The sequence below is a fragment of the Lissotriton helveticus genome, chromosome 4_1 (assembly GCF_964261635.1).
Source record: "Lissotriton helveticus chromosome 4_1, aLisHel1.1, whole genome shotgun sequence".
Lineage (NCBI taxonomy): Eukaryota > Metazoa > Chordata > Amphibia > Caudata > Salamandridae > Lissotriton > Lissotriton helveticus.
In genome coordinates this window covers 468,882,421-468,906,736 of record NC_136063.1, presented here as the reverse complement: position 1 = coordinate 468,906,736, position 24,316 = coordinate 468,882,421, and the positions used below count along the sequence as shown (strand labels likewise).

The 24,316-nt window shown below is 43.0% G+C and overlaps 1 long non-coding RNA gene across 1 annotated transcript in view; it reads right to left on the bottom strand.

Annotated features, from left to right (window-relative positions):
• Positions 1-1,323: 1,323 nt before the first annotated feature.
• The window catches only part of LOC144828677 (uncharacterized), a 148,053-nt gene continuing 125,060 nt past the window's right edge, over positions 1,324-24,316 (bottom strand). The window contains exons 2-3 of the long non-coding RNA XR_013610511.1: positions 1,497-1,586; positions 1,324-1,386 (exon numbers count right to left, since the gene is read on the bottom strand). This is a non-coding gene — a long non-coding RNA (uncharacterized LOC144828677). The remainder of the gene's footprint in view (positions 1,387-1,496; positions 1,587-24,316) is intronic.

Sequence of the window (24,316 nt, the reverse complement as noted above, 5' to 3'; positions counted from 1 at the left end):
GAAGGCATGGCTTGGCAGTTCGGGCTGGACTGTTCCCATGAGGCACAGAGTCAGACTGATTTGCATATGGCCATGTCTAAACTGGGGTGGCAGAGTGGGCTAAAGAACAGTGATGGATTAAACCCAGATCTGTTGACTGGGTGCGAGTGTTTGATTGGTTCAGATGCTCCTTCCATCACCACCCCCTTTTGTACCACTTTGTTTGTGGATGCAGCAACAAATATCATATCAAATATATATATGGGCCTCAGAACAGGGGGCAGGTAGGGGGTATGTAACATAGAGCGGGGGAGGCGGGTCAGAGTAGTGGCGACCTTAGCCACATATACCCCTTTACCGTTCATGCCTTTATGATGAAAATGCGTGGTAAAGGAATGCGTGGTTAAGATGCATTTCTGGTTCGGACTGCGTGGTAGAGGCACACATGGTTTAGCCATGTGTGCCTCTATCATCAACCGGTCAAAGTTCTTTAAAAAAAGTATGGGAACTGTGATGCTTTATGCAAGGGTAATGGAGTCAATGGGGTAATCCTGTGTCCCTCAGAACCTGGGCATGCATAAGAAAAACTACAAATGGTTCTGTCGGGTAGACTTTCTTTAAATATATGTAGTACTAATTAGGCATGAATAAGTCTAGTACCTTTCTTTATAGACTTCAGAATGGAACACACAAAAAAGGAAAATCATTTTTCATATATAAAGTAGTTATTAGTCCTAGAATAATGTATGGCTGTCAAATTCAATAATCATCAAATGACATCAGTAACATAAAGAAAAGGTTACTAAAGTGCAACAAAGTGATATAAGGGACTGTGAAATTATACACATGTGATAGGAGACAAACAGCTGAAATGATGTCTGTCCTTTCCAATTTTTTAACACAGGGTCTCTGGTAACCCTTAAACAAGCTTTCTGATTCTTGGGGCCGGGAGACCTGGTGGACATAGACTGGATTGAACATTGACGTTTCAACCCTATAGTGTGCGCAATTAGGTGAGCATCTCAGCGTGTCTTCCTCAGAATGAGCAGATAACAAAGAAACAGCCGGGGGGTGAATCATAAATGGGTTAATTGTGCTCCACCACTGTAGTATCTGGTTATTGAATATGCTGCTCATATGACTTGACAGACTCACCAATTCCAATTAAAGCTAACAACTCCCACAACAAGGTGAGCATTAGAAGGTAGATATGAATTGGGGTCAATGGAGGGTTGAATCTAATCATGACTAATATGCATATTGAGCTCCATGGTGGGGGAACAACTCACCGTGCAACAATGTCCAAGAAGTCTCCATTGATAAAATTGGACTATGAGAAGAAGAGCGGTAGTATATGGACTTCCCACAAACTGTTTAAAGAAGAGATACCACCTTGAAGGTTGGAGTCTAAGGGATAAAGGAGGGATTTTTAGGTTTTGCAAAAGTTAGCATTTTAAAAAAGTTGCCACTTAAAAAAAATTTATTAAAAATTGCTGTTGTTAAATCACATAACTTACCTCTTTCGAATGTTGTATGCAAGGGGCAGGGCAGGGGGAATGAGGGGGTGTGGCTAAAAAAGAACGTTTTAGTCTTCCACCTTCTGGTAACTACAAAAAAAAATAACACACTGCTTAAATGAAAAATATGTTAATCAGTGGGACATACACAATTGTACAATATGAAAGATCTATAAGTTAATGCACTGCACCAAATCTGAGTTTACACATTGGAGAATGGTGACTTGTGTATGTTTGGTGCTACGAGGTCCCAATGTGTGACAGAAAGCACTGTGAACATGCCAGTCATTATTTCTAACTTGAACTTCACACAGCAGAAGACAGGCTGCTACAAAATGTGCAAAAAGGTTTACGATACAAAGTGTTTCCAAAATATAGATTTTTTGAAGGCTATACATAGTGGAGTTTTTTCAATCAATTACTCTCTTTTAAAATCACACACTTCAGGTCTTAGTGGGTAGATCCCTTACAATACCCCTCAAAATTAATAAATGTATGTCACCAGGAAGCTTCAAGTGATTGCATCAGTTAAGGCGAACACTGAGTTCCAGAAACCCTTTACATTTGCAGATTGTTACCATGCCCCTTACCCTCACCGTGTTCTTGCTAGTTAAATGATCTGACGTCATTAAGTGGCTTGTTTAATCTACATTAAAAAAACAGAAACATAAACAAACCACAGACAGTAAAAAATTATAATAAATGCTATCTAAAGGAGGACACAGGAAAAAAGAAAAAATGCCTTTTAAACTAATTAACTGAATCAAATGTTATGAATTGGAAAATGTCCGGTGTAACACTAATGTGTATTGTGAATATTAAAAAGTGAATAACTGCAGGTTTCATAAGCCAGGCTGATGAAGCAAAAATGATTTCACTGATTTCCTATAAATAGTACTTCCTTGGTTTCGTGATGCTGGCCAGAGGCGATGCCAGTGCAAAGACAGGTCCAAACCCGCATGCGTTCACATTAACAGCTCGATTGTTTTGTTGGGCTCTAAGACGCGCAAGGCCATAGAGTTTATTCCGCATAGCTGGGTCACCCCAAACATTGTACTGCTCACTCTACGAGAAGGACATGTAATCAGGGGTAATAAACAAAAGATTATATTACCCACTAAGAAGTGGGCCAAACGGTCCGACACTGGTTTAAAAAATAATAACAGGAAAGAAGAAAGCACAAGTGATCACCAACCCTTAGAAGGTGCCAAGCAATTATAGTGTCAAAGTTACCTCTAGAGGTGACAACAAACCAATTTGGGATCCCAAAGGGTTGTAAATACTGCCCTCACCCACTCAATGAGTGGCATAATTCCTCATAGGGCCACTGCGACTCCCTGATGGAGACCAACGTCCAGGGAGAAGAACAAAGAAAAAGAAAATATAGAAAAGAAAGAATTCAATAGATAGGGATCCCTAAAAAACTGTCTAGTTGGGTATCTGAACCCTTTATTATGGATCCGACTTGGCAAGATTAACAGAAAATGAGTATACGGGTATATGGGAAAGTAACAACATCATTACTCTGTCTGCCGTATCAACATGTTTCTGCCCAAGATTGCCGCCCGGTAGGGTTGATTGCATTTATCAGGATACAGATCCCTGCAGAAAGTAGTAGTAAAGATCCCTCCTAGTCTTGTCACTATCTGGTAGGGGACTCATAAATGGCTATACTTGCCCTTTATCTTGACACCTATGAAAATATACACAAAGGTTAGGTATGGTTGTGTTAGCTCATATAGCTACATCTTCTCTTACCCCCACCTTGGGCTGGGCAATCCTCTGCCAGATAAAGATGCTAATTACACAAAATGTGTGATCCCCTGCTCCATTAAAAGTTGAAAATATATACCCAGTCAAAAAAAGTAACACCCCTCACGAGTGATCTAATACATTTTCACGTGCCCAATGACTCTAAATGGTAACATACTTGCCTGAGTTTCATCAATGAAGTTCCTAACTCGGGCACAGAGTGGAGACACCGTCCTATGGTCACAATCAAGTCAAGTCATAAAGTATGTTTATTTAGATCGTAATCTTTAAACAAATACATAACAATTAATTATTGAGTTAAAATATTTCCCAACAGTCACTCATGCAGATTTGTAATTAAAATCTAGTTCCTTTGATTGTTAAATGATCTTCCCCTAGATATATGACATTTAACATTGTGTGCTCATGCAATTGATTCCTCCATTTAATTCTTATCCTATTAAAATTAATAAAACCGGCTATCTCTAGACAAGATTCAGTTTAAAATACTAAAATCTATTTCTGACTTATTATAAAACTCTGTACTACCTTTATGAATTTCCCTAGGGCCATTTAATTCTTATCCTATTAAAATTAATAAAACCGGCTATCTCTAGACAAGATTCAGTTTAAAATACTAAAATCTATTTCTGACTTATTATAAAACTCTGTACTGCCTTTATGGATTTCCCTAGGGCGATTGCAATATCAATACTTGGTAATTCTGTGATCAGCTCAATTGCTAGCCCCCTAGTTCTTATATCGTATTTTACAAATATTGGGCACAGCCAAAGTTTGCGCTGATCTAAAATGTTTATACTGTCCAGCAAAAAGTTCACGGAATCTCCTTTTGTACCCAGCCTGCATTTGCAGCAACCATTAGGGTCCAACATTTTGGTTTTAGTTTCTTTATTTAATAACCATGGGTTAATCCCAATGCGTAACCTTAGGATCTCTTGCCTAAACCACGGGTTTGGCAGGAAATCCAGGTAGGGGAACCAGTTTTCCTTTGCCCATGCATTCATCATAAATCCAACTGATATTTTCTTACCAAGGTATTCCTTATCCATACTTCTAGTAGCAGCTTGTCCATTGAACTTTAGCTCATTTTTTGAACACTCTACTGTTAGGGAATTACGGCATATATCCACTTTCATATTTCCGCAGGCCTGTACCATTCTCTTCCTGCACATTTTTGCCCATTTTAAATTACTTAGTTGTATCTCTTTCCGACACCATTGTGCAACTTTTTGTTCATTTTCGAGGCGTTTCCAAAATCTAATCACTGCAACTTGTGATTGTACCCCCCAAGCTGTTGTCCCCAGTTCTGTTCCTATTGCTTGCACCATTGCTGATGGGGGCAGGGATAAAAGGTTTTTCAAGCATTTTCCTTCCTCTAGGTCCCAGTCTCCATTACCGCTCAAATAAAGGATTTCTGCTCCATAGAGTACTTGTTGTGGGATCATTGCATTGAAAGCTTTTAACAATGGTCGATGTGACTTATCCCCATAGTCACGGTTGAACATTTTTAGACCAGCGATTGAAGTGTGTGCCTTCGCTTTTGGGCTTCTAGGTGTGTTTGCCAATTTAATCTTTTGTCAAACAACACACCTAGGTAGCGGTATTCGTTAACAGATTCTAATTTAAGATCCCCTAAAAACCAATTAAATGTAATCGCTTTTTTCCCAAAGCACAGGATTTTCGTCTTGTCTAAATTTACAGTTAAAAATTTCTTTATACAATATTCGTTAAAAGAGTTCAACTTCCTTTGAAGGCCAATTTCTGTTTGATCCACTATTACGAAGTCATCCACATATAACAGCCACAGCACCTTTTTGCCATTCATTCTTGGACTGGCGCTACCCTTCACTTCAAGCCACTCCGGTAATTCCGATAGAAATATGGAAAATAGCTGGGGGGCCAGTACGCAGCCTTGTCTCAAACCGTTTTCGATAGGTATTTTTGGCGTCAATGACCCCTCGGTATCCCTAATTACTTGAGCCCAGTTGGCACGGTGCAATTCTTTTAATATCGTCAACAGGTCTCTTGGGATATTATTATTAATTAATGTTTCCCAGAGGCAGCCCCTATCCACAAAGTCAAATGCGGCTCGGAAGTCCACGAAGCAGCAACAGAGTTTTCCGTTCTGCTCCGTCGACTTCCTTGCGATTGCCCATAGGGAGAAGCAGTGGTCTATTGTGGAGTGTCCCTCTCTGTACCCTCCCTGTTCAATGGGTACTATTGAGTTCTCCTCAACCCAGTCGTTTAATCTATTTAAGACTAGTTTTGAGAATACTTTTTCCCCTATATCTAGTAGGTTTATCAGTCTATAGTTTTGAGGTTCCCCAGTACTGCCCTTTTTGTGGATAGGTCTAATTATTGCGCCCTTCCAATTTAATGGCATTTTTCCTTCTGTTAAAATTACTGGGAAGAGGTGAGAAAGGAATCTTGCCCACCATTTTGTTTGGGACTTTAGTATTATCGCTGGGAGATTATCCGGCCCTGCGGCCCGGGTTAGGTTCAGCTTCTTGATTGTTTCTTCCACATGGTCTTCAGTAAAATCTGATTTGAATTCTTCTGAGATTTACTGCCAACCAGGGGGTACTGTATCTCCTGAGGCTAATCTAGCTCCATACAGTTCCCTTAGGTATTTATCCCAGGCTGCCTCACTTACGACGCAGATCATTTCTCCGGCTGGTGGGGACGATGCTGATTTTATCAATTTCCAAAATTGTCTCAAGTTCTTATCCTCAATTGATTCTAACAGCTTACCCCAGCATTTCTCTTTGTAGTCCCTTTTTGCGTCGGAGGCCATCTTTTTAAGCTCAGCTTTCAGAATAATAATGTTTTTTTCTCTCTTGGTTGAATTCTTTCCTTTGCTTTCTAGCTTCTGCCCTTATCTCCCTTTTTTTACTTCGGCTGTCCATTGAAAACCATTTCAGGCGACTGACCCGGTTTATTGTACCTTTTCTTTTATTCTTTTTTAATTCTATCCTAAGGCACTGGACTACTTGGGCTATTTTCTCCTTATACCATTCCAGGTTTTCCCTCTCGTGGTTTACTAATTCTATCTTTTGTTGAAATGGTTTTAGCTTTTCCTGGTACTCGTCTGTTATTCTTGTTGTTGCCTGTTTTGGGTATTCCATCTCTTGTGGGATCACCTTTTCTCTTGGTTCCATCCTTCCCCCTTTTAATCTCAGTAAGAGCTGGTTATGGTCACTACCCTCGCTATGATGTACCGTAAATTCCTGCACTAAGGGGAAGTTCCAAGCTATCATTAAGACATAGTCAATTGGGGAGTTTTGTAATCCTTTTTTAAAGGTCTTCTTTGCCGGGCAGTCTGTTTTAAACCTGCCATTTAAGCAAAAAAGGCCCTTTTCCCCTAGATAGTTGACCAAATCCCAATCCTGTTTCGAGGGAACACATGCTGGAAAACTAGCATAATTAATTCCATAGGTGTCCAGTAATTCTGTGTACCAGTGATCTGCCTTCATTGGATGTAACTTATGGTTAAAATCCCCTAAAATTAACAATATGTCTGAGGCATTCATTTCAAAAATAGCATCTATATCCTGTTTGAAATTCCCCATATCAATTACATATTCACCCACACTGTCCCACTGCATATATACATTTATGACAATTATTTTTTCGCATGACTTATCCAGGGTCAGATGATTTATCCTGCAAGCCAGTAACCATTTACACTTTACTTTTAACAATACTACGTTACTTAATATTCTCGTCGAGATAAGTGTCATAATTCCCCCCGAGGGGCGGCCAAATCTTTGCCTCGTGGCCAGTCAGTTTAACTGGTGGTAGCCCTCCAAGTTAGGGGTTTCGCCGCATGCCCATGTCTCTTGTAGGCAGGCAATTTCTACTTCATTTACTTGATTCTTTATGTGTTCTTTTTTTAGCTCATTGCCTAACCCATTTACATTCCAGGATAAGAGACTTAGGGTATGCGGCACCCCTCTCTCCTATTCTATCTCGCTTAAACCACCAGCTTCCCCTATTCCATCCAAATCACTCTCAGAGGGATCTCCTAGATAACTGCCTTGACTCCAGTTACCCCACAAATCCTCTTTTACAGTGTTGTTTATCACTACCTTCAGACGGCTACCCACTTCTTCATTAACCTTTTGTAGCCTTACCTGTCTCTTCCCCAGACCTGCATGGCACTTTAGGAAATTCCTTCCTGGTAGTAATTCGCCCCTTAGATCTTTTTCAGTGATCACCCTTACTCCCCCTTGGAGTATCTCACTGGCTGCTTTCATGATTGCCATTTTTACCAGGTCCGAGTATAATAGTACTTTTGTTACTTCCCTACCTGTCGTATTTTCTATAAAGCCCACCTGTCTCAAATCTTTTGTGCCAATTCCACTCAGGCTAATACATTTGGAGAAGACTGACAGAACTTGTGCTCTATTTAAGGGCTTTATTTTCCTTGATTTCTTGCCCCTTTGGCCTTCTCCGGCTGGTTCTAGATAGACCCATTTATTGTTCCCCCACTCATATCCTTTCTCTGGGGACGCTATGTTTATCTGTCTAAACTCTTCCCTCCCTGTAGGCCCCACTTCTAGCTCATGTGGCTGTGGTGTTACCTCCAGATTACAATGCCTCTGGGGGGGGTCTGCGTTTGGCTTTTTAGTGATGAAATTATTCTCTGCTTTATAGGTTTGGTTTTTAGTACTTTCTCTTTTGGGTCCTTGCTACTCTGACTTTTCTTTTGTGTATTTTGTGCACTTCTTATGGTTTCTATTGCCGAGGGTCCAGTAGGAACAAAGGACCGGGCCGAAACATTTAGTGTACCCCCAACTTCCTTTTTCTTCTTCTTTTCCTTTGTCGCTACCTATGGGACCTGCTTTTTGCCTACCCTGCCTTTGGTGCGAGGTCTTACATGTTCACACCTCCTTCTTCCCAGCATTGGGCGCCTAGATATATACACATCATCTAAAGGCTCTTCCAATTCACTTCCTATACTTTGATCAATAGTTTGGGAAGTCCCTACTGGTCTTAGCAAGGTAGTCATTTGTCCTTTAATTCCGGTCAGCTCGTCTTCTATCTTTTTTAGAAATAGCTTTTGAGCATTTAATACCCGATTGTTCAGCAATGATACTTCTAAGATTCCCTGAAGAGTTTTCTGTAACATTAGTAATAGGTCCATAATTGAAGAAGTAGGTGCTGCTGAAAGATCTGGGTCTTGTGGGCTGTTTCTCTCTAGATTTGCTTGACTTCCAGTCCTTCCTGGGTCCTGCTGTTTTGAGTTGTTTCTCCCCTCGTGGCTCTGTAGCACTTGGTTGGAGGGTGCCCCCCAGATGAAGCTAGGCTCAAGGCTTTCCCTTCTCAATTGCCCTTCATTCCCCGGCGTTTGTAGGGAAACAGTTTTGGGGATGAAGAGAGCCGCGGTGGCATCAATTTTGAGCTTTGACTGTGGAGTGATACATTTATTAGCAAAGGGTCCTCTATCTCATCCTCCAATTCTTTTTCTGGCGCTCCCCTCTTGCTTTGATCCGCATGGGGTGTGTCTTCTGTTTCTGTATTTATTGTGCTCTCGGGGCGAGGCTCCTCTTCAGAATCCACGTTTATTGCTGTTGGATTTTGGACTTTGTAATGTTTGCCTACAAAGTCCTTTACAGGATTAGAGGGCGCAGTGATCTTTTTTTTTAGTAGATATTGAGGTGAACCCTTTTTTTGCTTGCGGGGCCTTTTTAGATCCTTTTTTTACTTTTCCCTTTCTTACGTCGCCCCTCAATAATGTCCTCATGGGAGATCTGACTTTCTTGGCTCTCTTCCCATGACCTGGATCCTGCCAATACCTCACTCGTCTCTGGGCTATTATCTTGCACTTCCTTCCGTGATTTTTGCCTGAGTTTTGGGCCCATGTCCTTTCTTTGAAATTATACTGGGGGGGTTCTTGACTTATCCCTGCTGTGCTCCCTGATTTCTTCTTACTTTCCAGTGAGATCAAATAAAATAAACAGATATTGCTAATATGCTCCAGCTTTATACATACACTCCTGCACACTCCTGATCACTTACCTCTGTTGTGCAACTATCCGCCAGCCTGCCTTACCGAAGATTGAAGGGAATTCTCCTTTCTCCTCTTGCCTCCCTTTTACGTCTTCTACCCCTAAGCAGGGGTGTCCTGATGTTCTTTAGGTGGGCTGGGCTAGGTTTTATCTACTCTTTTTTAGTCATTTACGCCGTTTCTGCCCCTCCAAAATTCGGCAGCTTCCTTCTGGCTTACCGCGCCAGCCTCTGCCCCAACTACAGGGGCACTCGGGCTCCCGCTCCTCGTTGTCCTCCTGGGCTCTCGTCAGGCCGTTGCGCCACACCCCACTCGATCACTGAGTCCCTTAGTCACCCCAGCTATGACTTGGGACTGTTGAGGGGCTTTTACTGGCTAGGCGGTCTTGGCTCAATGGAAGACGCGGGGGTGAGGGTGGGAGTTGAGTCCACTCACCCATCGCTCCTCCGTGCCGCTCCTGCTTCGCGGCTCAAACAACCAAGGTGTTTTTGGCTCTCCGCGCACCTTCGCGGGACGCACAGTCCGCAGCGTTTGTCTCTCAACGCTCCCCTTCCTGGGTTGATCAGTCCACGGTGTTTGGTGCTGTTTGGTGCTCCGTGCATAGCGTTTGATCGATTGGGTTGCGAACGGCTGCGTACCTCTCTCCTCTCTCCTCCGGCGATGATCCGACGACGATCCGGCTCGGCAAGGCTAGGCAAGGCGTGGCTACAACAGAGCTTTTTTTTTATGGTCACAATCATAATGAAAGTTCACAAAATGTTACTCTTCAAGTTAATATTGAATACTTAGTGGAACTTGTATGTAAGGGGGACCAATTCTTAGGTACTCCCTCATTCCTTTTGTATACCAACTTATAGTATATTAAATTTACAAACACACACACAGAAACACATATGCAATTATTAATAAGTTAGATAATCACTCAAGTCCTCGCGTCGGGCCGTTGTTACAAAGCTCCATCTGATGTACCCTCCGATTCTTAACAGGCAGCCTGGCCTTTCGAGGGGTCAGAGAAGGTGGAGTATGAATATCTGAAATATTTGGCAGAATGACTGATCTTGTTGTTAGTCAGAGACAGTACAGCATGGGTTTTCAGAACATCTGTTCCGCATTTCACACTATGCCACTCGACAATTTCATCTCATTCAAAGTTGTGATCAACCACCTATCTGTGGAAATTGTTTTATGGTATAGTCACATGCTCATCCTATTTCTCACTGAAACCGACTGTACCCAACCTACTACTCCAAGGTACAGGTGCCTCTTAATCGGCCACTCTAACCCTTCTGACTGTGCTGACAGAGAGAACTGTGGTTCCCTAAGACTGCCGGCATTTCCGCTCACATGTTTCAATGTGACACGCCCCATTTAAAGATCCGTGCATGGTTACTGGAATGGGAGGTGACCATCTAGGAATTTGTCCCTCTGTCCAGGGGCTAGATATATTTCAGTGTTGTAACCCATACCCTGACGTCCAATATAACCCAATGTAGTGTTGTTTCAAGCAGAGTATTATTGTAATATTTACGCATGTCGCGTATTCCCTATTCTTCACCGGCACATTCCATGTTTTTTGCCACAAATATTATAATGCCCTCATGAATGGACGAACCCCCGATGGGCTAAGAGATTCATCATTACATTAATCTTCCATCTCATCTAGATGATTCCTAGGGATGGCATCATATTATTATTCCCTCTGAGGGAAAAATAAATGTATCTGTCTTATAATGGTCCCCATTGATGACAGGCTATAAATATTATATATCACACAATGCCTCTAATAGTCTCAGATACTCCAAAGGGCAGGTATATGCTTCAATTATATAATGATTCACCACATGGTCATGCAAAAAACTAGAGAGGTTATGGAGAGTAAGATATGAAGACGCAGAAAGGGACCTGTATAAAGCTGCACTAAAAAATCTACAAAAGGCAGTGAGAAAGGCTAAGAAAGCCTACTTCGCTACCAGTATCCGAGAAGCAGAGCACTCAAGCAAGGAAGTTTTTAAAGTGGTGCAATCTTTTTTTAAACCCACTTGTATAGAAAGAGAGGTTTCCCCATCCTTGGCACTGTGTACCAGCATTTCGGAGTTCTTTGAGTGCAAGATACAAAAAGTGTACGACTCCTTTGGCCCGGAGGTCAGGACGGAGAGATCGGACACTGTAGTAAAAACTGGGCCAGTAGTAGTGTTTGAGCAGTTCCATCTGATTGACCTTGACGCAGTCATTAAGGAGCTCCAAAAATGTAAATCGGGGGCTCCTGATGACCCCTGCCCGCCAAAACTCTGGAAATCTATCACTGATTTCGTGGCCCCCACTCTGCAGTCTATTTGGAATGGATCCATCACCTCGGGATCATTCCCGGACGCCTGGAAGCATGCCACTCTCCTTCCACTGAAAAAAAAAGCAAATGGAGACCCGCTGGATTTGAGCAACCTACGGCCAATCTCTCTCCTAGCAGCCCCCGGGAAAATGCTGGAGAAGTTAATACAGCGTCAGTTGAATACGTTCATAGAAGAAAATGCTGTCCTACATGAGACGCAATCGGGCTTTAGACCGGGCTTTAGCACGGAGACGGCTCTGATTGAAGTAGCGGAATCAGTGAGGTGGTCGATGGATGCCGGGGAATCAGCTATGCTGGTTCTCCTGGATCTATCGGCCGCCTTTGATTCGGTAGATCATGTTAGGCTCATCCAGCGGCTGGCTGAGATAGGGATAAAAGATCAAGCATTGAGCTGGATTCAGTCGTACCTATCACTAAGAACACAGAAGGTGGCATTAGATCAGATTGTCTCAAAACCCTCCAAGTTGAAATGTGGTGTTCCCCAGGGGTCGGCACTAAGCCCGCTACTATTTAATGTTTATTTGGCTCCTCTGTTCACACTTATTTCAAACTGGGGGGTCAAAGCAATCTCATATGCTGATGACACCCAGCTGGTGTTTCCATACTCGGAGGTGTCGGAAGAGGCCTTTGCGACTTTTAAGGGATGCCTCCGAGATGTGGCCAGATGGATGAACGCCAATAAACTTAAATTGAATACTGAGAAGACCGAGGTTATCTTCTTTGGCAAGGGGTTGCCCCCCCCTGCAGAACTTTGGTGGCCGGTGGAAATGGGAACACCTCCGTCACCGAGCCAGAGCGCGAAAAATTTGGGAGTCCGATGGGATAGCAATCTCTCCTTCGCTTCCCATATTCAGCAGGTTGCTGGTTGCTGTCTCACCAAGTTGAGAAATCTACGCAAGATCTTGAGACTACTACCAGTAGAGTGCCGTAAAATGGTGGTCCATGCTACAATAACATCGAGGCTGGACTACGCAAACGGACTCTATCTCGGCCTCCCACGGTATCTAATCCAGCGCCTTCAGACGGTACAGAATGCGGCTGCGAGACTGCTAAGGTGCATTCCTTTCAAACACTCTGTCTCTCCGCATCTACGGGCAATGCACTGGCTCCCAGTGGCCAGCCGGGTCAAGTTCAAAACCCTGACGCTGGCCTTTAGGTCCCTGTTTGGCACTTGCCCTAACTACCTGAAAGTTAGACTCCCCAGGTATCACCAGTCTCGGTCCCTCCGCTCCAACGGGCAGGTGAAGATTGTGATCCCACGAGTGCGAAGGGCACGGCTGGGCGGAAGAACGTTCTCGGCCAATGTGGCGGGGCTATGGAACTCTCTTCCTTCCGCTCTCCAACAGGCCCCCTCAGAAGCCTGTTTTAAACGACTGCTGAAAACCTGGCTTTTCACTCCACAACGTTAAGTATGCCACATGACTTCTACGGCCGTTCTGTTCTTATAGCGCCGGGATACCTCCTTGTGAGGCAACTGTTCGCGCTCTATAAAACTCTTTATTATTATTATTATTATGGTTTGCAGCATGTACCAAGGAATGGCATCTTTCAATGCATTTACAGCACTCCCAAGTCTGTGGACCAATCTTTGTTCCTGAAGGAACAACACTCTAGTTTTATCTCTTGTTGTTAGGGGAATACATGGTTTGTCAATCATGAACCATTTTAGATCCTTTTCAGTATGCTTTTTCTCTGCATAATGTGCAGTTAGTTTGGTCATTGTTTTTTGTCATCTAATATTGCTCACATGTTTCAGTATTCTGACTTAAACTGTCTCGTGGTCATACCTACATATTGTAGCCCACATGGGCAGGTGATCACATAGATAACATTTTCTGCACGACACATTTGTTAGTTCTCATGGGTATTTCAGCCCCAAGTTGCCAATTTTGTGTTTGCAGTAAGTGGACAGCTTTACATGACCCACAGCTGTAATGGCCGGTGACCCGGGTCAGGGCTCCATCTTTAGAGATTCTATGATCTCTTCCTTTCTGTTGTTGTGGTCTTGTATGTACTAGCACATTCCTTATGCTTGACTTTTTTGTAAGAGAACAATAGGTTCTTTAGAGTTAGGACGTGAATGCACTCTCCTGGTGTGGGAGAGTGTCCCCCTCTTGCACTCGCAATGAAAGTTCAATGTATAATCCGCATAGTAATAAACTGGTATCCAAGTTTGGTTTCAGTGTCTTTTATTTTTCTTCAATTTTTCAATTGCCTAATGACATGGTCATCTATAAGGTTGTGAATATCACCTTCAGATTTAGCAGACATTCAAACTGCCCAATGCATTTTGGGCCATGAAGCCCTTCATCAAGGGCTAGTATGCTGTAGAAAAGGAAACAGGGTATCAGGCCGATAACAGTGTGAATACAATCGTGTTATTAAACATGCAACTCATGCCGTGTGCTCTGAGACAATATTTTGTGAAACAATCACAACAACGGTGTGCGATATGCTGTGTTCAGAATCAAAGAAGTTCATTACGACGGAGAGTAACGCTACAGTGAAAAGAACGATACATCCAGGTGATGACGGTCAGCGGTGAATGGCACGGCGTGCTGCAGTAGTGCATTAAATGTCACCAAAATATAGCGGGTGAAATGAGGTGCATGTGCGATTGAATTGGGAGTGCAAATGAGGCTAAAAAACGCGGGTATATAATCACTGGTCGACTCACGTGTCTGGTTTACCCAATGTAACCAGTGTCTGTGAAAAATAACAAGGTGAGAAAAAAAAGGTAAACTAAATGGTAAATAAACGCGCAACTTGGCGTGGGTAGGCGGTATGGTTAAAAAGTGAACTTACGTGTGGTTTAGTGATCGCGGTGATAATTCCTCATTCGTAGGTGTAAACAAACTTCAGGACTGCGTTTGCGGAAGTGGCCAAATGCTGTGAGCGTCGGGTCGATTTGAATCACATAGCTGCGAATTCTGGGAAAAGGTGAAAACTACACAGAAAAAAGACTTGTAGTTTTATCAAAGGGTGATCGCGAGAGGTGCGCGATGTAGTATACATGTAGGTAATGTTGAAAACTACATAGAAAAAAGACTCGTAGTTTTATCAAAGGGTCACTTCTCTTCTCCAGAGCTGATCTGCAGGTCTCTTCAACCTGCCTCCTTCTCTACCTCCCTGTTCTCTTCTCCCTGTTCTCTTCTCCTGTGCTGTTCTGCTGCTCTCTTCCACCCCACCTCCTTCTTTAACTCCCTGTTCTCTTCTCCTGTGCTAATCGGCTGCTCTCTTCCACCCCAGCTCCTTCTTTAACTCCCTGTTCTCTTCTGCTGTGCTGATCTGCTGATCTCTTCCACCCACCTCCTTCTCTAACTCCCTGTTCTCTTCTTTTCTCCCTCTGCTGATCTGCTGCTCTCTTCCACCCACCTCCTTCTTTAACTCCCTGTTGTCTTCTGCTGACCTGCTGCTCTCTTCCACCTCTCCTCCTTCTTTAACTCCCTATGCTCTGCTCCTGTGCTAATCTGCTGCTCTCTTCCACTCAACCTCCTTCTTTAACTCGTTGTTCTCTTCTGCTGTGCTGATTCGCTCCTCTCTTCCACCCACCTCCTTCTCTAACTCCCTGTTCTCTTCTCTTCTCCTGTGCTGAATCTGCTTCTCTCGTTCACTCTGCCTCCTTCTCTAACTCCCTGTCTCCTTCTCTTCTCCTGTGCTCATCTGCTGCTCTCTTCCACCCCGCCTCCTTCTTTAACTCCATGTTCTCTTCTCCTGTGCTAATCTGCTGTTCTCTTCCACCCGCCTCTTTCTCTAACTCCCTGTTCTCTTCTCCTGTGCTGATCTGCTGTTCTCTTCCACCCTGCCTCCTTTTTAACTCCCTGTTCTCTTCTCCTGTGCTGATCTGCTGCTCTCTTCCACCCCACCTCCTTCTCTAACTTCCTGTTTTCTTCTCCTGTGCTGATCTGCTGCTCTCTTCCACTCGCCTCCTTCTTTAACTCCATGTTCTCTTCTGCTGTGCTGTTATGCTGCTCTCTTCCACCCACCTCCTTCTTTAACTCCATGTTCTCTTCTGCTGTGCTGTTATGCTGCTCTCTTCCACCCACCTCCTTCTCCAACTCCCTGTTCTCTTCTCCCAAGCTGATCTGCTGCTCTCTTCCACCCGCCTTCTTCTCTAGCTCCTTGTTCTCTTCTCTCCTCCTGTGCTGATCTGCTGCTCTTTTCCACCTGCCTCCTTCTTTAACTCCCTGTTCTCTTTTGCTGTGCTGATCTGCTGCTCTCTTCCACGCCGCCCCCTTCTTTAACTCCCTGTTCTCTTCTCCTGTGCTAATCTGCTGCTCTCTTCCACCCCACCTCCTTCTCTAACTCCCTGTTCTCTTCTCTTCTCCTGTGCTGATCGCTGCTCTCTTCCACCCACCTCCTTCTCTAACTCCCTGTTCTCTTCTCTTCCCCTGTGCTGATCTGTTGCTCTCTTCCACACCACCTCCTTCTTTAACTCCCTGTTCTCTTCTGCTGTGCTGATATGTTCCTCTCTTCCACCCACCTCCTTCTCTAAATCCTTGTTCTCTTCTCTTCTCTCACGCTGATCTGCTGCTCTCTTCCACCCTGCCTCCTTCTTTAACTCCCTTTTCACTTCTCTTCGCTTCTCCTGTGCTGATCTGCTGCTCTCTCCACCCCACCTCCTTCTTTAACTCCCTGTTCTCTTTTGCTCTGCTGATCTGCTGCTCTCTTCCACCGGCCTCCTTCTTTAACTCCCTGTTCTCTTCTCCTGTGCTAATTTGCTGTTCTCTTCCACCCGCCTCCTTCTTTAACTCCCTGTTCTCTTCTCCTGTGCTGATCTGCTGCTCTCTTCCACCCGCCTCCTTCTTTAACTCCCTGTTCTCTTCTCCTGTGCTGATCTGCAGCTCTCTTCCACCCGCCTCCTTCTTTAACTCCCTGTTCTCTTTTGCTGTGCTGATCTGCTGCTCTCTTCCACCCACCTCCTTCTCTATCTCCCTGTTCTCTTCTCTTCTCTTCTCCTGTGCCGATCTGCTGTTCTCTTCCACCCGCTTCCTTCTTTAACTCCCTGTTCTCTTCTCCTGTGCTGATCTGCTGCTCTCTTCCACCCCCCCTTCTTTAACTCCCTGTTCTCTTCTCCTGTGCTGATCTGCTGCTCTCTTCTACCCACCTCTTTCTTTAACTCCCTGTTCTCTTCTCCTGTGCTAATCTGCTGTTCTCTTCCACCTGCCTCTTTCTCTAACTCCCTGTTCTCTTCTCCTGTGCCGATCTGCTGTTCTCTTCCACCCACCTCCTTCTTTAACTCCCTGTTCTTTTCTCCCGTGCTGATCTGCTGCCCTCTTCCACCCCACCTCCTTCTTTAACTCCCTGTTCTTTTCTCCCGTGCTAATCTGCTGCCCTCTTCCACCCCGCCTCCTTCTTTAACTCCCTGTTCTTTTCTCCCATGCTGATCTGCTGTTCTCTTCCACCCGCTTCCTTCTTTAACTCCCTGTTCTCTTCTCCTGTGCTGATCTGCTGCTCTCTTCCACCCCACCTCATTCTTTAACATTTTGTTCTCTTCTCTTCTCCTGTGCTGATCTGCTCCTCTCTTTCACCCACCTCCTTCTTTAACTCCCTGTTCTCTTCTGCTGTGCTGATCTGCTGCTCTCTTCCACATGCATCCTTCTCTAACCGCACACACACATACATACAACCACGCACACACACACATACGACACAAACACACAAAACCACACCACACACACAATTTCACACACAACCACACACACAATCACACACACACACAATCACACCCAACTACACACACAACCACGCATACAACCACACACACATACACAACCACACAACCACACACACAACCACACACACAACCACACACACAACCACACACACATCCCCACACACAAGCCCACACACAAACACACACACAACCACACACACAACCACACACAACCACACACACAACCACACACACAACCACACACACAACCACAAACACAACCACACACACCCACACACAACCACACACCCACACACACCCACACACAACCACACATATAACCACACACTCAACCACACACACAACCACACACACAACCACACACAACCACAAACACACAACCACACACCCAACCACACACACACACCACCACACCCAACCACACACACAACCACAACCACACACACAGCCACACATACAACCACTCACACACAACCATACACACAACCACACACAACCACACACAACCACACACACAACCACACACACAACCACATACAACCACACACACATACAACCACACACAACCACACACACAAAACCACACACACACAACCACACACGCACACAACCACACACATCTGTCTGTCACCCTCACTCTATCTATCTGTCGCCCTCACTCTATCTATCTATCTATCTATTTATCTATCTATCTATCTATCTATCTATCTATCTATCTATCTATCTTTCTATCACCCTCGCTCTATCTATCTATCGCCCTCACTCTATTTATCTATCTATTGCCCACATTCAATCTATTGCCCTCACTTCTCTATCTATCAATCTATCTATCTATCTGCCTCACTCTATCTATCTATCTATCTATCTATCTATCTATCTATCTATCTATCTATCTATCTATCTATCTATCTATCTATCTATCTATCTATCTATCTATCTATCTATCTATCTACCTATCTATCTATCTATCTATCTATCTATCTATCTATCTATCTATCTATCTATCTATCTATCTATCTCTCTATCTATCTATCTATCTATCTATCTATCTGTCTGTCTGTCTGTCTGTCTGTCTATCTATCTATCTATGTTTCTATCTATCTATCTATCTTTCTATCTATCTATCTAACTATCGCCCTCACTCTATCTATCTATCCATCGCCCTCACTCTATCTATCTATTGCCCTCACTCTATCTACCTATCTATCTATCTATCTATCCCTCTATCTATCACCCTCACTCTATCTATCTATCGCGCTCACTCACTCTATCTATCTATCGCCGTCATTCTATCTATCTATCACCCTCACTCTATCTATCTATCTAATTATCTATCTAATTATCTATCTATTTATATCTATCTATCTATCTATCTATCTATCTATCTATCTATCTATCTATCTATCTATCTATCTATCTATCTATCTATCTATCTATCTATCTATCTATCTATCTATCGCCCTCACTCTATCTATCTATCTATCTATCTATCTATCTATCTATCTATCTATCTATCTATCTATCTATCCATCGCCCTCTAGCTATCTATCTATTTCCCTCACTCTATCTATCTGTCTATCTATCGCCCTCACTCTGTCTATCGCACTCACTCTATCGCCATCATTCTATCTATCTATCGATTGCCCTCACTTTGTCTATCTATCTATCGCCGTCACTCTAGCTATCTATCTGTCGTCCTCACTCTATTTATCTATCTATCTATCGCCCTCACTCTATTTATCTATCTATCTTTCGCCCTCCCTCTAGCTATCTATCGCCCTCACTCTATCTATCTATCGCACCACCACAGCATCACTCAGGGGCATCACAGCATCACTGAGCACCACAGCATCACTCAGCACCACCACAGCATCAATCTGTGCAACCATTCAACAACAACTGGTTCAAATATGTTCTCTCAATGTTTCAAACTTTATTACAAATGTCACAAAAAGATGTTAATATTTCACTTCTGTTCTTGGATTTTCGTCACAATAAAATACACTGAACATAATCTTCACAAAAGGTATTTGCAAAAGTTTAAGCTACTGCCATTATAAATTACAATAACTTTTATTTAAGTATTAATTATTTAAAAAAATTAAAAGCCATTGTTTTTTGTAATATCAATACATCTAAGTCACATAAATACAAAACATGTTGCATTACAAATGCTATAGGTGTCACATTTGCAAATGTTAAAAGTATTGGCATTGTAAATGACAAAGCTATTAATTTCGCTATTTTCAAAACCAACACATAAATAAAAAATGTGTCATTTACAAGACCAATAGCTCCAACTTTCCTAATGCGACACCTATTGCATTGCAAATGCGTGTTTAGCCATACCGCCTACCCACACTGAGTTGTGCGTTCTTTTACCATTTAGTTTACCTTTTTTTCTCACCTTGTTATTTTTCACAGACACTGGTTAGATTGGGTAAACCAGACACGTGAGTAGACCAGTGATTATATACCCGCATTTGTTAGCATTTGCACTCCCAAAGCAATCGCACGTGCACCTTATTTACCCGGTATATTTTGGTGACATTTCATGCATTACTGCAGCACGCTGTCTCGTTCACCGCCAACCGTCATCACTTGGATGTATCGTTCTTTTCACTGTAGCGTTACTCTCCGTCGTAATAAACTTGTTTGATTCTGAACACAGCATATCCCACACCGTTGTTGTGATTGTTTCACAAAACATTGTCTCAGAGCATCCGGCATGTGTAGCATGTTAAATAACACGTTTCTATTCACACTCTGTTATCAGTCTGATACCCTGTTTCCTTTTCTACAGCATGCTATCCCATGATGAAGGGCTTCATGGCCCAAAATGCATTGGGCAGTTTGAATGTCTGCTAAATATGAAGGTGATATTCACAACCTTATAGATGACCACGTCATTAAGTAATTGAAAAATTGAAGAAAAATAAAAGACACTGAAAACCACACTTGGATACCAGTTTATTACTATGCGGATTATACATTGAACTTTCATTGCGAGTGCAAGATGGGGACAGTCTCTCACACCAGGAGAGTGCATTCACGTCTTAATTATCCTTGATTGCACCACTTGCTGCATTACTCTTACACCATCGGGATCACACCTGGAGTACGTGACTCTCTTTCAACTAAGTTGTTCCTCTTTAGAGTCAGGCCATTAGTGTTCGGAATAAGCCAGTTTTTGGGTATAATCTTCTTGATGCAATTGAATGCTGTGCTAAAGGTATTCAAGCATACATTCCTGTCTTTGGGTTTTTCAGTTATTTGTCAGAAGTGAGTCTCTGTTATTATTTCTTGCTTGTTTGTTTGCTCTTTTAATTACATGTTCTGGGTAATTACGGACGTGTAATTTCACACTAAACACTTCAGCCTTCTTCTAAAAATCACGAGTGTCTGAGCAGTTTCTCCTCAATCGGAGGAACTGTCCATATGGGAGATTTCCCCTTAATAATTTAGGATGGAAGCTATGGAATGACAACAAATTGTTCTTGTCTGTAGGTTTGTGAAAAACGTTGCTACTCAGTTTGCTATTCAGAGGTTTTATAATGAGATCCAGAAACAGGAGGGCATCTGTGGTGACAGTGAAGGTGAAAAATAGAAATGGGTTCCGACCATTAAGCCAAGCTAGAAAAGCATTGGCTCCTGGTATATCTCTATGCGAGATGAGAATCACATTGTCAATATAACGATGCCAGACCTTTAGGGAGCTCCGATAAGGATTTTGATCTGAGTAAATGTGGTCTTTCTCAAATTGTGACACATATAAACAGGCTACACTCAGAGAGAGAGGACTACCTATGGATGTCCCATGGGTTTGTAACTATAGGGTGTTTTGATTTTGAAAGAAATTCCTAGTTAATGACAGTTCTGCTAGGCCTAGGGGTATGGAATTCCCACTGTTCTGCATTATGGATGCTCTTACTTACCTTCAGTGTTTCCCTCTCGGAGATATTTGTGTATAGTGATTCAATATCTGTCGAGTTGAACTCCAGGTCCTTGATTAAGTTCAGTACCTCCCTAGTGTCCTTTAAATCAGCCGGCATTCCCTGGACTAGTGTTCTGAAGTAAAAATCACAAAATTGTGATAGTGGTTCCAGGATCAAATCTATCACAGAGACTATAGGTCTTCCTGGGTGTGGTCTGGTGACTTTGTGTACTTTGGGGAGAGTGTAAAAATATGGTATCTTTAAGATTTTCTTTGACTAAAAAGGCAGCCTTTTTGGCTAATCCACCCATTAGCAAGTGCCTCCGCCAAGATTATGTTGATTTCATTCTGTAATTGATTTGTGACACCTCTACCTAGGATTTCACAATTCCTCCTGTCACCTAGCAGGTGGAGGCATTCTTGGTTATATGCTTCTGAGGTTTGAATTACAATAGCACCCCCTTGTCTGCTGGTTTCACTATAATTCGTCTGTCTTCTTTCAGTTTGATCAAAGACTTTTGTTCAAGTTTCATTAAATTACTGTATGCTTTTTTCAGTTTTATCAATCTCATGTATCACTGCCTGTTCAAATACCCCACTTTCTGGGGGGACCTGGGACACTCTAGGTACAAAGCTGGATCTCCTGTGGAGTCCTGTATCTCACTCTAATGTACTGATGATGAACAGTGTCTATTTAGTCCATAGTCTATAAACCATACATAAAACTTTGGATCCACACAGTAATAACATAATTAGACCACATTTCATTTTAACACAATTTACAAGAATATAAAACCCCCAATATTGGGAGAACTCTAAAAACTTTAAAATCTGCAACCCTCCATTATTGTCTCCATTACAAATTCTCTTGTTGCTTTCAAAACCTTCCCCAGAGCAATTGTAATATCTAGAAATAACATTTCCGTAAGAAGACAAGCGGCGTGAGCACGTGAATTCACCTTATATTTTAATGTACTGTTTCCTCGCGTGTCATTAGCAAAGAAAACACTAAGCCTGATATTTCTAAAGAACCCGGCTAGTTCACATCTAAGTATGAACAAATCCACCTAGTTAGTCAGGACAAAACCCAGGCTCTAGTTCAAGACACCTTCTTGAACTTCACATCATGTTCATAATCAAACTGTGTCCCTGATGGAGCTTGGTAGGATATCTCTCGACATACTCCGAGTGACCGTTGATTCAAGTCTACCCACTGCACTCGCTGGCCCTTCTGTCTGCCCCTTCCTCTCCCTCTGCTTTTCCCTAAAAAATATTCTGATTAGGATAGTGCTGGAAGGGTTAAAGCGGGTGCTACACTGGAGGCCAGCCAATTCCTGACCTTGGTGGTGGCGGTTGCAAATGTTGATGAGCTCTTTGATAGTATCCCCTACCTCTCAACTGTGGTCTGTAGTCAGTGTCACTACTCTCACTTCCTGAACTTTAGGAATCTACTTGCCTTCTTCCCCCCCATGTTTTTCTTAGTGTTGAGTATTTATTTTTACTTGATGTATTTATCATTCACATACAGGCACATTTTTCATTTGAAAACCTTTTCAGATATTTTTGTAATTTCTTGATTCTAGAGCGGGTCAAGTAGATCTTGTATTCATTGACTTGAGTGTTTGCTTCTTCTAACTTCTTTATAAAAACAGTAAGTTGATTTTTTTGTTCTCTGTTGTCTGAATTTGAGTTAGTAGTGCATAAGAGATTATTCCAGCAACAGCGCCCTTCTCATCTTGGTCGAGCCTTGTCCTTGTCCCTGCACATTTACATTTCTTGGCCACTTCTTTCTTTACACTTCACATACCAAGAAGGGTTGTTTAGCTGTCTGCTCCTCCTTTGTTTTCACAGCTCAGGATGCTCACTGACTTACCCTTCAGTTGAAGCTTTTCAAATCCTTGAATTCCCAGGACCGATGACCTTTGAAAGGAAGTAGGGGAACTGATGCCCTTGAAAGGTAAGGGCATGCTGTGCCCCTCAGACACCCCACAGCTTCATCATCACCAGTGTTCGAAAGCCAAGTAAAAATCGACCTCTGTTTCGATCCCTGACTGGGCAATGCTACGCTTTCTTTTCCACCACGCAGCCCTCTCCTGTTAACAAAGCAAATGCAGCAAGTCTAAAACCATGGCATGTGAGCTTTCAGATGATTCTGAAAGCACATGTTGCTACTTCTAGACTTGCCGCAATCTTTTTGTTAATAGAGGGCGGCTGCTGGTGATTGTGTGCTTTTGTGTAAGTATTCATGTTAATTGCAGCGCTTCAATTTAAAAGGAATACTTTCACAAAAGCACACAATCACCCCGCAGCCGTGCTCTGTTAACAAAAGGAATGCAGCAAGTGCAGGAGCCCTTGCTGCTGAATGCGTGTCCCGCCATAACCCAAAAAACCATAAGAGGGACACTTTCCTGCATGGTCACTCGCAGGATGTGCGCACTTCATACAAGGCACTGCACGCTCAAGGGAGCGCGTGCACCTTACAGGAAACACTGCTTATGACCTCACATATTACATCACTCATGACATGGTCAGTGACATCACTGATGACATTACTGATGACATCTCAAATGATATCACTAATGATGTCATCCACAGAATCTCTGACACACCCACTCACACCCAATATAACCTTTCATACACCCATCCCAACTTCGACACAAACATACCAGTGCTTACACCCCCACTAACTGATTCATATGTTTAAACACACATCCGCTCAGTTACCCAAACAGCCACTCATACACCAACTCACTCACTTATACAGCCACTGATATATCCACTCACAAACCCATACTGCTACTCATACTCAGTCATTTACTCATAGAGCTACCCACACACCTACTCACTCACCTATAAAGTCAACCACAGAGCAATTTACTCACCTATACAGTTATACACACACCCACTCATTTATTCATACAGATACTAACACATACTCACTCACCTATACAGTCACTGACACAAACATACACTCACCCAGATGGCCAATCTCACAACCACTCAGTCACACATACAGTCACTCATATAATCCAACCCTCACCTATACTGCCTTTCACATATGCAGGTCCACATCCATATA